The 20,393-nt window shown below is 50.8% G+C and overlaps 1 long non-coding RNA gene across 50 annotated transcripts; it reads right to left on the reverse strand.

The window, feature by feature from the left end:
* Positions 1–1,242: 1,242 nt before the first annotated feature.
* Positions 1,243–19,765, reverse strand: LOC101750268. Of its 50 annotated transcripts, none has more exons than XR_005842555.2 (23): positions 16,840–17,599; positions 16,433–16,745; positions 16,103–16,208; positions 15,036–16,002; positions 14,330–14,935; positions 14,016–14,205; positions 13,702–13,810; positions 13,255–13,330; positions 12,848–13,160; positions 12,518–12,623; positions 11,451–12,417; positions 10,745–11,350; positions 9,670–10,620; positions 9,263–9,575; positions 8,933–9,038; positions 7,866–8,832; positions 7,160–7,765; positions 6,085–7,035; positions 5,678–5,990; positions 5,348–5,453; positions 4,283–5,247; positions 4,124–4,187; positions 1,243–3,708 (listed from the first exon to the last, which is right to left on the reverse strand). It is a non-coding gene; the product is annotated as an uncharacterized LOC101750268 (long non-coding RNA). The 50 variants fall into 50 exon arrangements; XR_005842548.2 differs by having other exon boundaries at positions 13,933–14,205; XR_005842554.2 differs by having other exon boundaries at positions 9,670–9,745; positions 10,117–10,225; positions 10,431–10,620; positions 13,255–14,205.
* Between the last annotated feature and the right edge of the window lie 628 nt (positions 19,766–20,393).

Here is a 20,393-nt window from a genome sequence, read left to right on the forward strand (position 1 = left end):
TTTCACAAACTCTCTTATTTCTTATGGCTGATAAGCTTCTATTCTAATTGGATAGTATTGTATTGTAACATGTTCAGTAACCTTGCATTGCAATACAGTATTCAGTAAATGACCTTCCGGCTACTCAAAACGCTGCTGCTGTTTTTCCTTTAGGCCCGTCTCCCTACCGTTTTCCCTACTGCATTTTGCAGGATGTGGGTCACCGCACCGTGCTTGGCCGCAAAAGGATCCAAACCTGCTCATAAACCGTAGGCATTTTTAGTTAAGAATAAGGGCCTAGGCCACTCAGTATTGTGAATGCACAAAACAAGGTCAGGAAGTCCAGGAACGCTGCTGATAGTCTGTGATACTTGTAAAAAAAAAAAAAAAAAAAAAAAAAAGAAAAAAAAAAGTAGTATAGCAATCTCCATGCTGGCAGGACCTACATGATAAATCCAGCACTGACACCTACAACCAGCAAGTCTGGTATCTCACAACCCTTCCAAAAAAACAGGCACCTTTTCTGGCCCTGGGATACCTCTCAAGGAAAAAGAATACTCTAAAAAACAACCGTTTGCCCATCCTGGTTCTGTGGCCCAGCTGACTGCAAGGGCCCTGGCTGCGAGGACCAGCTGATTTGCTGTAAGGCGTACTACCTTGGCCTGCTGGAAAACAAATGGCTCGGGCACCGCTGCAGACTGTTTCACTGACTGCCATGTCCCTTTGGCAATCTGCCTTCCAAAGATGACTTCTACAGGAGAGAACTATCACCCCTTCCCTGACAGTCAAGACAACGGAAGCGATAAACTTCTAAAACAATAGGTACAAAAGGGGCTAATGGAAAAACTGCCCTGCCATCGTCTAGGAAACAAGAATGCTGCTGCTCAACACATTGCTATGTAAACAACTCCGTGGAATTGGACTTGTCCCGGTTTTAACCTGAGCGGCCGTTACCCTGACAAGGCCTCTGCCTTTTCTTGGCTATGGGGGCCGTCCGCAAATGGCTCGCAATATCCGTCCTGCTGACCATCTTTCCCCTCAACGCACGCAGGCAGAAATGACCAGAGATGCCAGAAGCTAATAAAAACCTCTTTGACATTCTACAACAGCTGGACATCTAGATTTAAGACAACCAGAAGAAAATAAATGCAACGCTATGTGTGGGTACTCACAAACATCCACCCGTCTGTCACCACATTTCGGTTCCGGAGCACTAAGGTGAATCAAAAAACGGTTGGATAGAAACCGAACAGCACGCTTCTGTTAGCATTAAGGCAGGAAGTCTTTATTAGCAATACCAGAAAGCACAGAGGATATTTCCAGCGTAACAGCTTCGAAGATGACACAATTCAGACTCCACGCTAGTTCCGCAGATACTGCACGCTCAGCAGTAACACACAAGATGATAAACACAGACAGACCCCCGTGTCCCTCCTATGCTCTCTGAGACAGATACATAACATTTCCAGTCTTCTATTCCAGGCTCGCTTCTACTCCGTACCGTTCTTTGAGCATCGTGACGGTCTATCTGGCAGCCTTCAACGTCATCCAGGTGTCTTCCTAAATCACCCTCTATAGAAGCTTTCTTCATTCACAAACGCTCAATAGGAGAATGCCAGGCATAAGCCATGCGTTCATACCAAAATCCTAACATTGACACACACTCAGCAGTGATTTTTATTACAACATAAGATGCAAGGAGAAATCTCCTAACTCACGCAGCCAGGATAACAATGGGTACATCTTTTAAAACATAACATACAAACGTTAATTACATTGCAAGAAACATGGGTGGCATTCCAAGACATTATTAATACATTGCCCCACCCTACTGCCATGGTCCTAAAGAAGCGGCGCGGTGCCCTGGTCAGCGTTGGATGAAGGTGATCAGCATACCTCGCTGAGAGCTTCCAGCTTCGGAAGGGTGGGCTTGCATTGTGTCGCAACGGCAACTTCGCTTCCTTAGGCTCAGCAATGGCAGCTCTGCCTCCTTATCCTCCTTATGCTGCATATTCACTTACAAAGTGCAACTCCGCTGACCTTCAGTGGACCTTCCATCCTGTCGTCAGCTTTGTGTCCTTATCTTCCTAGTTCTCGTGGACCACGTTCCACCGCATTCTGTGTTCCTTCCCAAGTTGGCACATGCTATGAGGTCCAGATTTATACTTTCCTTGATACAATCCACCCTTATCTGTATGTTATGCAAAGGCTTTTGCTTTCAGTGCCCAACTGTCAAGTAATGTGTTCCAGAACTATTTCCCCGTTTCTACCTGACATTTCACACGGTACCTCTTCTAGGTGGAGCGCTCATCTAGCATTGTTCAATAGCAACAGAAAGAACACCTCGCGCCTAAGCAGGTTATCACAGCGAGGATCGTCAGTACAACTGCAACTGGTCACTTTAGCCACACCAAGTTAGGAAGCGGTTACAAAGCTTATTCCACATATCCACCATTCCAGCAGAAGGGTCACGTAAGGAGACTTGGTGTGGCTCTTAAACGCCTCTCCTAATTGCCTATAAATCACTCTCTATGTGTACATTTCTGTCCACGTAAGCGCAGTGACTTCAGTTAATAATCATACTGACGCCTCATGCCTGTGCGGGAAGAAGGTCGAGGGCCATTCTATTCTGCAAGACTGACTTACTACAGCGTGAGATCTGTCTGAAGACCGTGGATGGCTTCTAAACTTTGGTTCTCAACTCTTTCCATAGTGACTGATACCTTCACAACTGCTTGTTCCAGTTCAGTGACTCTGACAGCTGAAAGTACCCATCAAACAGAACTATGGAATCCCATAGTCCTTTCAACTACTGGAGTATTCCCTCTCTTAGTGTATAGCTGCATAGCTCTTAAAAATCCTCGTGGTGACTCTATGCGAGTGTAGATACTTGTGTGAGGCATCAGATAACCTGCTGTGCGTGTCCCAATCCAATTCAATGGGAGAATTTTACACACGTATCTACTTCCACACATCCACCGATACCCAGAGGGGAGCTGACAGCGTTTCTGCCTATGTTCCATTGATGCAGTCCCCGTGCCCGCTATAGCTAAGATATCTTTATCTCCAGACCGCACAGTATTGCTAGTGGCCCTAGGATCACGGTACCTGCCTTGCTGCCATCGAGCCGTCTCGTTATATCTCGTAAGCATCCCAAAATTGCCATATTCCCAACAACACCCTACGCCTGACAAGTTTCTGCACCCAAAGTTTATATGGTTTGCACTGTCGTAATTCCTGTCTATAAAAACGATCCAGGTATTAATAATAATGACAAAAGTCAGCTAAACAACCTTACCCTGATTTTCATGCACACATCTACAATTTCCACCATCGTCTTCCATCTGCTTTGTTACATAATCCAGTGTTGTCCAATTTAGTGCAACAGCTGCGTAAATTGGCACACTTCCTACACTTCTCGGGAGAGCCACACAAACCCAAGTCTGAAACACTAAAACCTTCAGCAAGATTTTCAATTAGCTTTACATACCTATTTTCTGGCCAAGCTAAAGCCACAGTTAGAACTGTAGAAGACAGAAAAATATTAAGCAATTTCTTTTCTTAACATAAGTTTCAGAGCTCTCTTAGGGGTAGAGGTCCGCTGAAGTTTTCAGGCCTTCTTTGCTCTGCAGCGACGCATCCGTGAAAGCAGCTCCTAAATTCAGATTGCCAGGTGGGCGGTGACAAATAGTCAAAATGGCCCTTCCCGCTTCGACGAGGACAGTGGATCTGAAAGAAATGTAATATCCACATAACCGCCTGGAAAAAATATCATGTAAGAACCCATCAAGGCCTCAGACGCTACTCCCCAGAACCGCTACTTCTATTCCCCAAATCTGCCTCTGCAGGCTTATCAAACATTCAGTTAGTATTGAATGTGTGAGACTCACGAAAACAAAAAACACAAACTCCGCATGATGGCAAGAAATGCTGTTCTGCCATGAAAGAAAAACCAATCCAAAGTTTCATGTCAGCAACCCAAAGCACTGACAACCCATCACTACTTCAGAGCCCTAACCAATTTAGTGTGAGGACAAACGTAAGCGTGGGAAAAGCTGGACTTGGACTACATCGGGAAATATTTGGAATTTGGGCCAAAGGGCACACAGAGTAATCACTTATCCCTTTCCAAGCATCAACGCACAACCAATGCACAAACACAGGAAGAGTTGCAAGCCCCATCGAATCCGGTAGTGGAGTCTCCAATCCTACAAGAAAAAAAGAAACATGGACATGTGGTACTGAACAACATGGGTTAGGATGAAATAGATGTAATTCCAGACAACCCATACAGGACACTCACACGATAGCTGTAGTGGAGCCTACATCTTCATTTTCCATCACACTTGCTCAAAGAATATCAGTTTACATTTCACTCAGTGCATCTCCAAAGAGGCGTTGACAGGCAACATGAAACACAGGAAAACAGAGAAGAGTAACACTGCATAAAAAGAAGACTAATTACTGAACCTGAAGAGAAAGAACACAACCATGTTGACAGGGAGCAACAGAAGGCACTGACGTCCATCAGTACCGGGGAGCTCTAAGCCAGCTGGTGTGGGGACAGACCGAGTGAGTGCTGGTGAAGCTGGAGTTGGACTCCATCAGGGAACATTTGGACTTGGCGAGCCCTGGGAGACGGCAAAGTGCCGGGCGGCAAGGAGAGAGAAGGAACGCGCTGCCGGTGGATGTGAGAGGCAGCACCAGTGGGGCGTCCCCCGCTTCAAGGGGTACTTCTCCTGTCTCACCCAGGGCAGCCTCTCTCCTCATTTCCTTTGGTTGGATTCTGAAGGCTCTGATCCGTTGGCACACCACATCTGCCTGGCCAGAGCGAGACGCGGAGGCCAAGTGGAGCTCCTGCTTGGAAATGGAGGGTGGGAAAGGTGGTGTCAAGGAAGGGGAACGCCCTTGGAAAGCCCAGTGAGCACAAGGGACAACAGACACCAAGCCCATAGGCCCTCTGCAAGCGTGGGAATCATCTCAGGGTCGACAGAGTTTGCCAGACACAGGAAGGAGCAGATCTTGGCATCCATCTATGGGTGTGGGTTCCTGCTGTGTCCACCAAGAGCCTCAATACAGTCCTTGCACTCCTCAGCAGGGTCACAACATTCCACTTCCACCTGCTGGACTCAAGACAAGACAAGCAGAGATCACCTTCAGGTAAGGATGCAGGAATCACTCACCCCTTTCCAAGGATCAGGGCACATCCCACACTGCAATCAAGGAGGTCAGGAAAGGCATCACCATGTGGTGGATAAGTCTCCAATACTAGAAGGAAAGAAGAAACCTTCATATTAGGTACTGAAGCACATGGGTTACAGAAAAACAGAGGACGTGCTAGAAACCCCAAGTCATAGGAAACACCCACCTCAAGGCTATTTTGGAGTCTACCATGTCATTTTCCATCTCACTTGGTCAAATCTTACCAGACTGAATTTGGTTTATTGAAGACCAAAGAGGGATCAATTGGCAGCCTGAAAAAACAACACCACCACCACCACCAACACTAAGGCAAACATCACATAACAGCTGTAAATCATACTGAATCTGAAAACAAGCGAAGAAACCCATGTTCTGTCAGAACAGTGAGAGGCACTGAGATCCCACCAGAACAGGGGAGCCCTATGACGGGCAAAGGAACAACACCCGGTGACAGCAACGTGAGCACAAGCGAAAACCTACACCAAGCCCATAGTACCTCTGCAAGCGTGGGAACAACCTCAGGAGACAACAGAGCTTGCCAGACATAGGAAGGAGTGGATCTTGGCATCCATCTCTGGCTGTGGGTTCCTGCTGTGTCCACCAAGAGCCTCAGCAGAGTCCTTACAGCGCCCCGGACAACTGCACTTCTCCACTGCAACCTGTTCCACACAGCACAAGACGAGTAGAGATTACCTTCTGGTAAGGATGCAGGAATCACTTACCCCTTATCCAATGCTGAGGTAACATCCAACTCTGCAAGCTCGGGAGGGATGGACAGGCAACGACATCTGACAGCAGAGTCTCCTATCCTACAATCAAAACGCTCAATAATTGTACTGAACAACACGGGTTAGGAAGGAACACAAGTCATTCTAAGAACCTGAAGTCATGCACAGCACTCACCAGCAGCCTCTTTTGGAGCCCACCTCTTCTCTTGGCATCACCCTTGGTCAACGCACAGCAGTCTGCGGTTGGGTCACTGGAAATCGACCGAGGCGCCAATGGGCAACATGGAAGACAAGGAGAGAGAGAAGAGAAACACTCCATAACTGTACCAAACGCTCTGGAAGCCAAAAAGCAAAGAGCAAAGCCATGCTGACTGGGAGCGACAGAAGGCACTGAGGTCCCATCAGAACTGGGGAGCCCTAAGCCAGCTGGTGTGGGGACAGACCGGGTGAGTGTTGGCCAAGCCGGAGTTGGACTCCATCAGGGAACATTTGGACTTGGCGAGCCCTGGGAGACGGCAAAGCGCCGGGCGGCAAGGAGAGAGAAGGAACGCGCTGCCGGTGGATGTGAGAGGCAGCGCGAGCGGGGCGTCCCCCGCTTCAAGGGGCACTTCTCCTGTCTCACCCAGGGCAGCCTCTCTCCTCATTTCCTTTGGTTGGATTCTGAAGGCTTTGATCCGTTGGCACACCACATCTGCCTGGCCAGAGCGAGACGCGGAGGCCAAGGGGAGCTCCTGCTTGGAAATAGAGAGTGGGAAAGGTGGTGTCAAGTAAGAGGAACACCCTTGGAAAGCCCAGTGAGCACAAGGGACAACGGACACCAAGCCCATAGGCCCTCTGCAAGCGTGGGAGCCACCTCAAGGTCAACAGAGCTTGCCAAACAGAGAAAGGAGGGCATCATGGCATCGACTTATGGCTCTGCATTCCTGTTTTGCCCACCTAGAGTCACAATACACTCTTTGCGCTGATCAAAAGGCCACAGTTCCCCACCATCACCTGTTGAACACAAACTACATTCAAATAACAACAAATCAATCACTTAGCCCTTTCCAAGGGTCCAGGCACTTCCAACGCTGCCACCCAGGGATGTCACAGTGTGCATTGGCATCTAGAGCTGGCGTCCCCAATCCTAGAAGGAAAAAAGAAAGCTTCACACATGGCAGTGAACAAAATGGGGTAGGGAGGAGTAGGGGGCGTCTCAGAAAAACCCAAATCATACACAGCCCTCACCAGAAGTCTGCTCAGGAGCTTACCTCTTCCTTTCCCACCACACTTGGCCAAGCCTTACGAGACTGCATTTGGGGCATCATAGATACCATCAGGCGTCCATTTTCAGCCTGTAAAACAAAAGGAAGGAAGAAAAACACAGCATAAAAGCATAAAATGGTACAGAACCTGAAAAGAAAAGAACAAATCAAAGTACCCTGGGATCAACAGAAGACACTGAGATCCCACCAGAACTGGGGAGCCCTACAGATGGGCAAAGGAAGAACACCCGGTGACAGCATGGTGAGCACAAGGGACAACCGACACCAAGCCCATAGGACCACTGCAAGCGTGGGAACGACCGCAGTATACAACAGAGCTTGCCAGACACAGGAAAGAGTGGATCCTGGCGTCCATCTCTGGCTGTGGGTTCCTGCTGTGTCCACCAAGAGCCTCAGCAGAGTCCTTGCACCGCTCGGGAGGGATGTAAATCTCCACTGCCACCTGTTGGAAACAAGACAAGACCAGCAGAGATCACCTTCTGGTAAGGATGAATGAATCACTCACCCCTTTCCAAGTGTCCAGGGAGGTCCAACGCTGCAAAGTGGGGATATCAGGAATGACAGAACCATGTGGCGGTGGAGACTCCAATCCTGGAAGGAAAGAAGAAACCCTCACAGGAGATACTGAATACTGTGGGGAAGAGAGAAAAAGGGGTCATTTGAGGAGCACCAGGTCATGCACAGCACTCACCAGCAGCCTCTTTTGGAGCCCACCTCTTCTTCTGGCATCACCCTTGGTCAACACACAGCAGTCTGCGGTTGGGTCACTGGAAATCGACCGAGGCGCCAACGGGCAACATGGAGGACAAGGAAAGAGAGAAGAGAAACACTCCATAACTGTAGCAAATGCTCGGGAAGCCAAAAATCAAAGAGCAGAGGCAAGCTGATCGGGAGTGACAGAAGGCACTGAGGTCCCATCAGTACTGGGGAGCCCTAAGCCAGCTGGTGCGGGGACAGACCAGGTGAGAGCTGGTCAAGCTGGAGTTGGACTCCATCAGGGGACATTTGGACTTGGCGAGCCCTGGGAGACGGCAAAGCGCCGGGCGGCAAGGAGAGAGAAGGAACGCGCTGCCGGTGGATGTGAGAGGCAGCACCAGTGGGGCGTCCCCCGCTTCAAGGGGCACTTCTCCTGTCTCACCCAGGGCAGCCTCTCTCCTCATTTCCTTTGGTTGGATAATGAAGGCTTTGATCCGTTGGCACACCACATCTGCCTGGCCAGAGCGAGACGCGGAGGCCAAGTGGAGCTCCTGCTTGGAAATGGAGGGTGGGAAAGGTGGTGTCAAGGAAGGGGAACGCCCTTGGAAAGCCCAGTGAGCACAAGGGACAACAGACACCAAGCCCATAGGCCCTCTGCAAGCGTGGGAATCATCTCAGGGTCGACAGAGTTTGCCAGACACAGGAAGGAGCAGATCTTGGCATCCATCTATGGGTGTGGGTTCCTGCTGTGTCCACCAAGAGCCTCAATACAGTCCTTGCACTCCTCAGCAGGGTCACAACATTCCACTTCCACCTGCTGGACTCAAGACAAGACAAGCAGAGATCACCTTCAGGTAAGGATGCAGGAATCACTCACCCCTTTCCAAGGATCAGGGCACATCCCACACTGCAATCAAGGAGGTCAGGAAAGGCATCACCATGTGGTGGATAAGTCTCCAATACTAGAAGGAAAGAAGAAACCTTCATATTAGGTACTGAAGCACATGGGTTACAGAAAAACAGAGGACGTGCTAGAAACCCCAAGTCATAGGAAACACCCACCTCAAGGCTATTTTGGAGTCTACCATGTCATTTTCCATCTCACTTGGTCAAATCTTACCAGACTGAATTTGGTTTATTGAAGACCAAAGAGGGATCAATTGGCAGCCTGAAAAAACAACACCACCACCACCACCAACACTAAGGCAAACATCACATAACAGCTGTAAATCATACTGAATCTGAAAACAAGCGAAGAAACCCATGTTCTGTCAGAACAGTGAGAGGCACTGAGATCCCACCAGAACAGGGGAGCCCTATGACGGGCAAAGGAACAACACCCGGTGACAGCAACGTGAGCACAAGCGAAAACCTACACCAAGCCCATAGTACCTCTGCAAGCGTGGGAACAACCTCAGGAGACAACAGAGCTTGCCAGACATAGGAAGGAGTGGATCTTGGCATCCATCTCTGGCTGTGGGTTCCTGCTGTGTCCACCAAGAGCCTCAGCAGAGTCCTTACAGCGCCCCGGACAACTGCACTTCTCCACTGCAACCTGTTCCACACAGCACAAGACGAGTAGAGATTACCTTCTGGTAAGGATGCAGGAATCACTTACCCCTTATCCAATGCTGAGGTAACATCCAACTCTGCAAGCTCGGGAGGGATGGACAGGCAACGACATCTGACAGCAGAGTCTCCTATCCTACAATCAAAACGCTCAATAATTGTACTGAACAACACGGGTTAGGAAGGAACACAAGTCATTCTAAGAACCTGAAGTCATGCACAGCACTCACCAGCAGCCTCTTTTGGAGCCCACCTCTTCTCTTGGCATCACCCTTGGTCAACGCACAGCAGTCTGCGGTTGGGTCACTGGAAATCGACCGAGGCGCCAATGGGCAACATGGAAGACAAGGAGAGAGAGAAGAGAAACACTCCATAACTGTACCAAACGCTCTGGAAGCCAAAAAGCAAAGAGCAAAGCCATGCTGACTGGGAGCGACAGAAGGCACTGAGGTCCCATCAGAACTGGGGAGCCCTAAGCCAGCTGGTGTGGGGACAGACCGGGTGAGTGTTGGCCAAGCCGGAGTTGGACTCCATCAGGGAACATTTGGACTTGGCGAGCCCTGGGAGACGGCAAAGCGCCGGGCGGCAAGGAGAGAGAAGGAACGCGCTGCCGGTGGATGTGAGAGGCAGCGCGAGCGGGGCGTCCCCCGCTTCAAGGGGCACTTCTCCTGTCTCACCCAGGGCAGCCTCTCTCCTCATTTCCTTTGGTTGGATTCTGAAGGCTTTGATCCGTTGGCACACCACATCTGCCTGGCCAGAGCGAGACGCGGAGGCCAAGGGGAGCTCCTGCTTGGAAATAGAGAGTGGGAAAGGTGGTGTCAAGTAAGAGGAACACCCTTGGAAAGCCCAGTGAGCACAAGGGACAACGGACACCAAGCCCATAGGCCCTCTGCAAGCGTGGGAGCCACCTCAAGGTCAACAGAGCTTGCCAAACAGAGAAAGGAGGGCATCATGGCATCGACTTATGGCTCTGCATTCCTGTTTTGCCCACCTAGAGTCACAATACACTCTTTGCGCTGATCAAAAGGCCACAGTTCCCCACCATCACCTGTTGAACACAAACTACATTCAAATAACAACAAATCAATCACTTAGCCCTTTCCAAGGGTCCAGGCACTTCCAACGCTGCCACCCAGGGATGTCACAGTGTGCATTGGCATCTAGAGCTGGCGTCCCCAATCCTAGAAGGAAAAAAGAAAGCTTCACACATGGCAGTGAACAAAATGGGGTAGGGAGGAGTAGGGGGCGTCTCAGAAAAACCCAAATCATACACAGCCCTCACCAGAAGTCTGCTCAGGAGCTTACCTCTTCCTTTCCCACCACACTTGGCCAAGCCTTACGAGACTGCATTTGGGGCATCATAGATACCATCAGGCGTCCATTTTCAGCCTGTAAAACAAAAGGAAGGAAGAAAAACACAGCATAAAAGCATAAAATGGTACAGAACCTGAAAAGAAAAGAACAAATCAAAGTACCCTGGGATCAACAGAAGACACTGAGATCCCACCAGAACTGGGGAGCCCTACAGATGGGCAAAGGAAGAACACCCGGTGACAGCATGGTGAGCACAAGGGACAACCGACACCAAGCCCATAGGACCACTGCAAGCGTGGGAACGACCGCAGTATACAACAGAGCTTGCCAGACACAGGAAAGAGTGGATCCTGGCGTCCATCTCTGGCTGTGGGTTCCTGCTGTGTCCACCAAGAGCCTCAGCAGAGTCCTTGCACCGCTCGGGAGGGATGTAAATCTCCACTGCCACCTGTTGGAAACAAGACAAGACCAGCAGAGATCACCTTCTGGTAAGGATGAATGAATCACTCACCCCTTTCCAAGTGTCCAGGGAGGTCCAACGCTGCAAAGTGGGGATATCAGGAATGACAGAACCATGTGGCGGTGGAGACTCCAATCCTGGAAGGAAAGAAGAAACCCTCACAGGAGATACTGAATACTGTGGGGAAGAGAGAAAAAGGGGTCATTTGAGGAGCACCAGGTCATGCACAGCACTCACCAGCAGCCTCTTTTGGAGCCCACCTCTTCTTCTGGCATCACCCTTGGTCAACACACAGCAGTCTGCGGTTGGGTCACTGGAAATCGACCGAGGCGCCAACGGGCAACATGGAGGACAAGGAAAGAGAGAAGAGAAACACTCCATAACTGTAGCAAATGCTCGGGAAGCCAAAAATCAAAGAGCAGAGGCAAGCTGATCGGGAGTGACAGAAGGCACTGAGGTCCCATCAGTACTGGGGAGCCCTAAGCCAGCTGGTGCGGGGACAGACCAGGTGAGAGCTGGTCAAGCTGGAGTTGGACTCCATCAGGGGACATTTGGACTTGGCGAGCCCTGGGAGACGGCAAAGCGCCGGGCGGCAAGGAGAGAGAAGGAACGCGCTGCCGGTGGATGTGAGAGGCAGCACCAGTGGGGCGTCCCCCGCTTCAAGGGGCACTTCTCCTGTCTCACCCAGGGCAGCCTCTCTCCTCATTTCCTTTGGTTGGATAATGAAGGCTTTGATCCGTTGGCACACCACATCTGCCTGGCCAGAGCGAGACGCGGAGGCCAAGTGGAGCTCCTGCTTGGAAATGGAGGGTGGGAAAGGTGGTGTCAAGGAAGGGGAACGCCCTTGGAAAGCCCAGTGAGCACAAGGGACAACAGACACCAAGCCCATAGGCCCTCTGCAAGCGTGGGAATCATCTCAGGGTCGACAGAGTTTGCCAGACACAGGAAGGAGCAGATCTTGGCATCCATCTATGGGTGTGGGTTCCTGCTGTGTCCACCAAGAGCCTCAATACAGTCCTTGCACTCCTCAGCAGGGTCACAACATTCCACTTCCACCTGCTGGACTCAAGACAAGACAAGCAGAGATCACCTTCAGGTAAGGATGCAGGAATCACTCACCCCTTTCCAAGGATCAGGGCACATCCCACACTGCAATCAAGGAGGTCAGGAAAGGCATCACCATGTGGTGGATAAGTCTCCAATACTAGAAGGAAAGAAGAAACCTTCATATTAGGTACTGAAGCACATGGGTTACAGAAAAACAGAGGACGTGCTAGAAACCCCAAGTCATAGGAAACACCCACCTCAAGGCTATTTTGGAGTCTACCATGTCATTTTCCATCTCACTTGGTCAAATCTTACCAGACTGAATTTGGTTTATTGAAGACCAAAGAGGGATCAATTGGCAGCCTGAAAAAACAACACCACCACCACCACCAACACTAAGGCAAACATCACATAACAGCTGTAAATCATACTGAATCTGAAAACAAGCGAAGAAACCCATGTTCTGTCAGAACAGTGAGAGGCACTGAGATCCCACCAGAACAGGGGAGCCCTATGACGGGCAAAGGAACAACACCCGGTGACAGCAACGTGAGCACAAGCGAAAACCTACACCAAGCCCATAGTACCTCTGCAAGCGTGGGAACAACCTCAGGAGACAACAGAGCTTGCCAGACATAGGAAGGAGTGGATCTTGGCATCCATCTCTGGCTGTGGGTTCCTGCTGTGTCCACCAAGAGCCTCAGCAGAGTCCTTACAGCGCCCCGGACAACTGCACTTCTCCACTGCAACCTGTTCCACACAGCACAAGACGAGTAGAGATTACCTTCTGGTAAGGATGCAGGAATCACTTACCCCTTATCCAATGCTGAGGTAACATCCAACTCTGCAAGCTCGGGAGGGATGGACAGGCAACGACATCTGACAGCAGAGTCTCCTATCCTACAATCAAAACGCTCAATAATTGTACTGAACAACACGGGTTAGGAAGGAACACAAGTCATTCTAAGAACCTGAAGTCATGCACAGCACTCACCAGCAGCCTCTTTTGGAGCCCACCTCTTCTCTTGGCATCACCCTTGGTCAACGCACAGCAGTCTGCGGTTGGGTCACTGGAAATCGACCGAGGCGCCAATGGGCAACATGGAAGACAAGGAGAGAGAGAAGAGAAACACTCCATAACTGTACCAAACGCTCTGGAAGCCAAAAAGCAAAGAGCAAAGCCATGCTGACTGGGAGCGACAGAAGGCACTGAGGTCCCATCAGAACTGGGGAGCCCTAAGCCAGCTGGTGTGGGGACAGACCGGGTGAGTGTTGGCCAAGCCGGAGTTGGACTCCATCAGGGAACATTTGGACTTGGCGAGCCCTGGGAGACGGCAAAGCGCCGGGCGGCAAGGAGAGAGAAGGAACGCGCTGCCGGTGGATGTGAGAGGCAGCGCGAGCGGGGCGTCCCCCGCTTCAAGGGGCACTTCTCCTGTCTCACCCAGGGCAGCCTCTCTCCTCATTTCCTTTGGTTGGATTCTGAAGGCTTTGATCCGTTGGCACACCACATCTGCCTGGCCAGAGCGAGACGCGGAGGCCAAGGGGAGCTCCTGCTTGGAAATAGAGAGTGGGAAAGGTGGTGTCAAGTAAGAGGAACACCCTTGGAAAGCCCAGTGAGCACAAGGGACAACGGACACCAAGCCCAAAGGCCCTCTGCAAGCGTGGGAGCCACCTCAAGGTCAACAGAGCTTGCCAAACAGAGAAAGGAGGGCATCATGGCATCGACTTATGGCTCTGCATTCCTGTTTTGCCCACCTAGAGTCACAATACACTCTTTGCGCTGATCAAAAGGCCACAGTTCCCCACCATCACCTGTTGAACACAAACTACATTCAAATAACAACAAATCAATCACTTAGCCCTTTCCAAGGGTCCAGGCACTTCCAACGCTGCCACCCAGGGATGTCACAGTGTGCATTGGCATCTAGAGCTGGCGTCCCCAATCCTAGAAGGAAAAAAGAAAGCTTCACACATGGCAGTGAACAAAATGGGGTAGGGAGGAGTAGGGGGCGTCTCAGAAAAACCCAAATCATACACAGCCCTCACCAGAAGTCTGCTCAGGAGCTTACCTCTTCCTTTCCCACCACACTTGGCCAAGCCTTACGAGACTGCATTTGGGGCATCATAGATACCATCAGGCGTCCATTTTCAGCCTGTAAAACAAAAGGAAGGAAGAAAAACACAGCATAAAAGCATAAAATGGTACAGAACCTGAAAAGAAAAGAACAAATCAAAGTACCCTGGGATCAACAGAAGACACTGAGATCCCACCAGAACTGGGGAGCCCTACAGATGGGCAAAGGAAGAACACCCGGTGACAGCATGGTGAGCACAAGGGACAACCGACACCAAGCCCATAGGACCACTGCAAGCGTGGGAACGACCGCAGTATACAACAGAGCTTGCCAGACACAGGAAAGAGTGGATCCTGGCGTCCATCTCTGGCTGTGGGTTCCTGCTGTGTCCACCAAGAGCCTCAGCAGAGTCCTTGCACCGCTCGGGAGGGATGTAAATCTCCACTGCCACCTGTTGGAAACAAGACAAGACCAGCAGAGATCACCTTCTGGTAAGGATGAATGAATCACTCACCCCTTTCCAAGTGTCCAGGGAGGTCCAACGCTGCAAAGTGGGGATATCAGGAATGACAGAACCATGTGGCGGTGGAGACTCCAATCCTGGAAGGAAAGAAGAAACCCTCACAGGAGATACTGAATACTGTGGGGAAGAGAGAAAAAGGGGTCATTTGAGGAGCACCAGGTCATGCACAGCACTCACCAGCAGCCTCTTTTGGAGCCCACCTCTTCTTCTGGCATCACCCTTGGTCAACACACAGCAGTCTGCGGTTGGGTCACTGGAAATCGACCGAGGCGCCAACGGGCAACATGGAGGACAAGGAAAGAGAGAAGAGAAACACTCCATAACTGTAGCAAATGCTCGGGAAGCCAAAAATCAAAGAGCAGAGGCAAGCTGATCGGGAGTGACAGAAGGCACTGAGGTCCCATCAGTACTGGGGAGCCCTAAGCCAGCTGGTGCGGGGACAGACCAGGTGAGAGCTGGTCAAGCTGGAGTTGGACTCCATCAGGGGACATTTGGACTTGGCGAGCCCTGGGAGACGGCAAAGCGCCGGGCGGCAAGGAGAGAGAAGGAACGCGCTGCCGGTGGATGTGAGAGGCAGCACCAGTGGGGCGTCCCCCGCTTCAAGGGGCACTTCTCCTGTCTCACCCAGGGCAGCCTCTCTCCTCATTTCCTTTGGTTGGATAATGAAGGCTTTGATCCGTTGGCACACCACATCTGCCTGGCCAGAGCGAGACGCGGAGGCCAAGTGGAGCTCCTGCTTGGAAATGGAGGGTGGGAAAGGTGGTGTCAAGGAAGGGGAACGCCCTTGGAAAGCCCAGTGAGCACAAGGGACAACAGACACCAAGCCCATAGGCCCTCTGCAAGCGTGGGAATCATCTCAGGGTCGACAGAGTTTGCCAGACACAGGAAGGAGCAGATCTTGGCATCCATCTATGGGTGTGGGTTCCTGCTGTGTCCACCAAGAGCCTCAATACAGTCCTTGCACTCCTCAGCAGGGTCACAACATTCCACTTCCACCTGCTGGACTCAAGACAAGACAAGCAGAGATCACCTTCAGGTAAGGATGCAGGAATCACTCACCCCTTTCCAAGGATCAGGGCACATCCCACACTGCAATCAAGGAGGTCAGGAAAGGCATCACCATGTGGTGGATAAGTCTCCAATACTAGAAGGAAAGAAGAAACCTTCATATTAGGTACTGAAGCACATGGGTTACAGAAAAACAGAGGACGTGCTAGAAACCCCAAGTCATAGGAAACACCCACCTCAAGGCTATTTTGGAGTCTACCATGTCATTTTCCATCTCACTTGGTCAAATCTTACCAGACTGAATTTGGTTTATTGAAGACCAAAGAGGGATCAATTGGCAGCCTGAAAAAACAACACCACCACCACCACCAACACTAAGGCAAACATCACATAACAGCTGTAAATCATACTGAATCTGAAAACAAGCGAAGAAACCCATGTTCTGTCAGAACAGTGAGAGGCACTGAGATCCCACCAGAACAGGGGAGCCCTATGACGGGCAAAGGAACAACACCCGGTGACAGCAACGTGAGCACAAGCGAAAACCTACACCAAGCCCATAGTACCTCTGCAAGCGTGGGAACAACCTCAGGAGACAACAGAGCTTGCCAGACATAGGAAGGAGTGGATCTTGGCATCCATCTCTGGCTGTGGGTTCCTGCTGTGTCCACCAAGAGCCTCAGCAGAGTCCTTACAGCGCCCCGGACAACTGCACTTCTCCACTGCAACCTGTTCCACACAGCACAAGACGAGTAGAGATTACCTTCTGGTAAGGATGCAGGAATCACTTACCCCTTATCCAATGCTGAGGTAACATCCAACTCTGCAAGCTCGGGAGGGATGGACAGGCAACGACATCTGACAGCAGAGTCTCCTATCCTACAATCAAAACGCTCAATAATTGTACTGAACAACACGGGTTAGGAAGGAACACAAGTCATTCTAAGAACCTAAAGTAATGCACAGCACTCACCCGCAGCCTCTTTTGGAGCCCACCTCTTCTCTTGGCATCACCCTTGGTCAATGCACAGCAGCCTGCAGTTGGGTCACTGGAACTCCACCGAGGCACCAACGGGCAACATGGAAGACAAGGAGAGAGAGAGAGACAAGAGAAACACTCCATAACCTTTACCAAACGCTCTGGAAGCCAAAAAGCAAAGAGCAAAGCCATGCTGACTGGGAGCGACAGAAGGCACTGAGGTCCCATCAGAACTGGGGAGCCCTAAGCCAGCTGGTGCGGGGACAGACCGGGTGAGTGCTGGTGAAGCTGGAGTTGGACTCCATTAGGGAACATTTGGACTTGGCGAGCCCTGGGAGACGGCAAAGCGCCGGGCGGCAAGGAGAGAGAAGGAACGCGCTGCCGGTGGATGTGAGAGGCAGCACCAGTGGGGCGTCCCCCGCTTCAAGGGGCACTTCTCCTGTCTCACCCAGGGCAGCCTCTCTCCTCATTTGCTTTGGTTGGATTCTGAAGGCTCTGATCCGTTGGCACACCACATCTGCCTGGCCAGAGCGAGATGCGGAGGCCAAGTGGAGCTCCTGCTTGGAAATGGAGAATGGGAAAGGTGGTGTCAAGTAAGAGGAACACCCTTGGAAAGCCCAGTGAGCACAAGGGACAACCGACACCAAGCCCAAAGGCCCTCTGCAAGCGTGGGAGCCACCTCAGGGTCAAGAAAGCTTGCCAGACAGAGGAAGGAATGCATCTTGGTGTCCATCTCTGGCTCTGCGTTCCTGTTTTGCCCACCTAGAGTCACAATACACTCTTTGCGCCCATCAAAAGGGCGCAGTTCTCCACCGACACCTGTTGAACACAAACTGCATTCAGGTAATAATGAAGGAATCACTTAGCCCTTTCCAAGGGTCCAGGCACTTCCAACGCTACCACCCAGGGAGGTCAGGAAGTGCAAATGGCACCCGGTGGTCGTCTCTGCAATCCTAGAAGGAAAAAAGAAAGCTTCACACATGGCAGTGAACAAAATGGGGTAGGGAGGAGTAGGGGGCGTCTCAGAAAAACCCAAATCATACACAGCCCTCACCAGAAGTCTGCTCAGGAGCTTACCTCTTCCTTTCCCACCACACTTGGCCAAACCTTACAAGATTGCATTTGGGGCATCATAGATACCATCAGGCGTCCATTTTCAGCCTGTAAAACAAAAGGAAGGAAGAAAAACACAGCATAAAAGCATAAAATGGTACAGAACCTGAAAAGAAAAGAACAAATCAAAGTACCCTGGGATCAACAGAAGACACTGAGATTCCACCAGAACAGGGGAGCCCTACAGATGGGCAAAGGAAGAACACCCGGTGACAGCATGGTGAGCACAAGGGACAACCGACACCAAGTCCATAGGACCACTGCAAGCGTGGGAATGACCTCAGTGGTCAACAGAGCTTGCCAGACACAGGAAGGAGCGGATCCTGGCGTCCATCTCTGGCTGTGGGTTCCTGCTGTGTTCCCCAAGAGCCTCAGCAGAGTCCTTGCACCGCTCGGGAGGGATGTAAAACTCCACTGCCACCTGTTGGAAACAAGACAAGACCAGCAGAGATCACCTTCTGGTAAGGATGAATGAATCACTCACCCCTTTCCAACTGTCCAGGGAAGTCCAACGCTGCAAGCCATAGAGATTAGGAATGAAAAAGGTATCTGATGGCGGAGACTGCAATCTTGGAAGGAAAGACAAAAACCTCACAGGAGATACTGAATACTGTGGGGAAGGGAGGAGTAGGGGTCATTTGAGGAGCACCAGGTCATGCACAGCTCTCACCAGCAGCCTCTTTTGGAGCCCACCTCTTCTTCTGGCATCACCCTTGGTCAACACACAGCAGTCTGCGGTTGGGTCACTGGAAATCGACCGAGGCGCCAACGGGCAACATGGAGGACAAGGAAAGAGAGAAGAGAAACACTCCATAACTGTACCAAACACTCTGGAAGCCAAAAAGCAAAGAGCAGAGGCAAGCTGATTGGGAGCGACAGAAGGCACTGAGATCCCATCAGAACTGGGGAGCCCTAAGCCAGCTGGTGTGGGGACAGACCGGGTGAGTGTTGGCCAAGCCGGAGTTGGACTCCATCAGGGAACATTTGGACTTGGCGAGCCCTGGGAGACGGCAAAGCGCCGGGCGGCAAGGAGAGAGAAGGAACGCGCTGCCGGTGGATGTGAGAGGCAGCACCAGTGGGGCGTCCCCCGCTTCAAGGGGCACTTCTCCTGTCTCACCCAGGGCAGCCTCTCTCCTCATTTACTTTGGTTGGATTCTGAAGGCTTTGATCCGTTGGCACACCACATCTGCCTGGCCAGAGCGAGACACGAAGGCCAAGGGGAGCTCCTGCTTGGAAATGGAGGATGGGAAATGTGGTGTCAAGGAAGGGGAACACCCTTAGAAAGCCCAGTGAGCATGAGTACAAACTGACACCAATCAGAACCAGAAGATCAAAAACACTCTCTGGGAGCAATAGATCTTGCCCGACAAGATCACTTGTGGATGTTGGTTTCCAGCTTTGACTGTGGGTTCCTGCTGTGTCCACCAAGAGCCTCAGCAGAGTCATCACATCGCTTGGAAGAAATGCTGGTGTCCAAACTCTTCTGCTCAACACTGAACCGAAAACAAACAGGTCAGAACCAAGCAAAGAAACAACAACAACTCAGCCCTTTGCAAGGCTCAGCACACCCAATCCTCCTGGGTACTCCCCGGGCTGTCCACACCGCCACCCGGCGCTCCATCACTGCGTTAGGCCCGCACCTAACAGTTCCCATAGGTCCAGCAAGGAAACAAAGTACAGATGTTTAAGATAAACAGCTAAGGAAAAAATTAAAATTAGAATAGAAAAAATGAAAAGAAAAGAAGACTTCAAGCACGACCAAGAAAAAGACTTAGAAAGAAGGGGAAATGGAAGAGTCCTAAAGGGAAAAAGAAAAAAAGCAAAGGAAATGGGCTGGGAAATTGGAAAAGTAGAAAAAGACACAGAAAACTGAAAAAGAATAGAAAAAAGATACCAAAAAATGAAGGCAAAGGGGGGCAGGGAAATAAAGGTCCAAAAGACAACAAGAAGAGCAAAAAGGGACTCAAGAGAAGAGAACAAAAATGGACACAAAAGAGGAGAACAAAAAAAGACAGATGAGAGAAGAACAAAAAGGCACTGAAGAAAAAAAGGCAAAGAGAAAAACAAGTGAGAGCCAGAACAAAGTGAGCCCAAGCCCACAGAACCTCCCAAATGCCAACACAGCTTGAGGAGCAATAGTGTTAGCCTGACACCAGGAAAGATGGCTGAAGAGCTCCGTTCTTTGCTATGGCTCCTTGCTCCGTCCTTCAAGGCCCTCAACAGAGTCCATCCAAGGCTTAGAGAAACCACTGACATCAGCACACACCTATGGAACAAAAAACAAGCACAAAAACAATCATCAGCAAACTAAGAACACAACCCTTCCCAAGACTCAGCACTCACCCAACCAAACCAATGCAGCCAACCCCAGGCACAGAGCGCCCCCTGCGGCTGCCAGCCCTTAAATGAGCTCAGGGTGTGGTCTGGCTCCACCC

The sequence above is a fragment of the Gallus gallus genome, chromosome W (assembly GCF_016699485.2).
Source record: "Gallus gallus isolate bGalGal1 chromosome W, bGalGal1.mat.broiler.GRCg7b, whole genome shotgun sequence".
Lineage (NCBI taxonomy): Eukaryota > Metazoa > Chordata > Aves > Galliformes > Phasianidae > Gallus > Gallus gallus.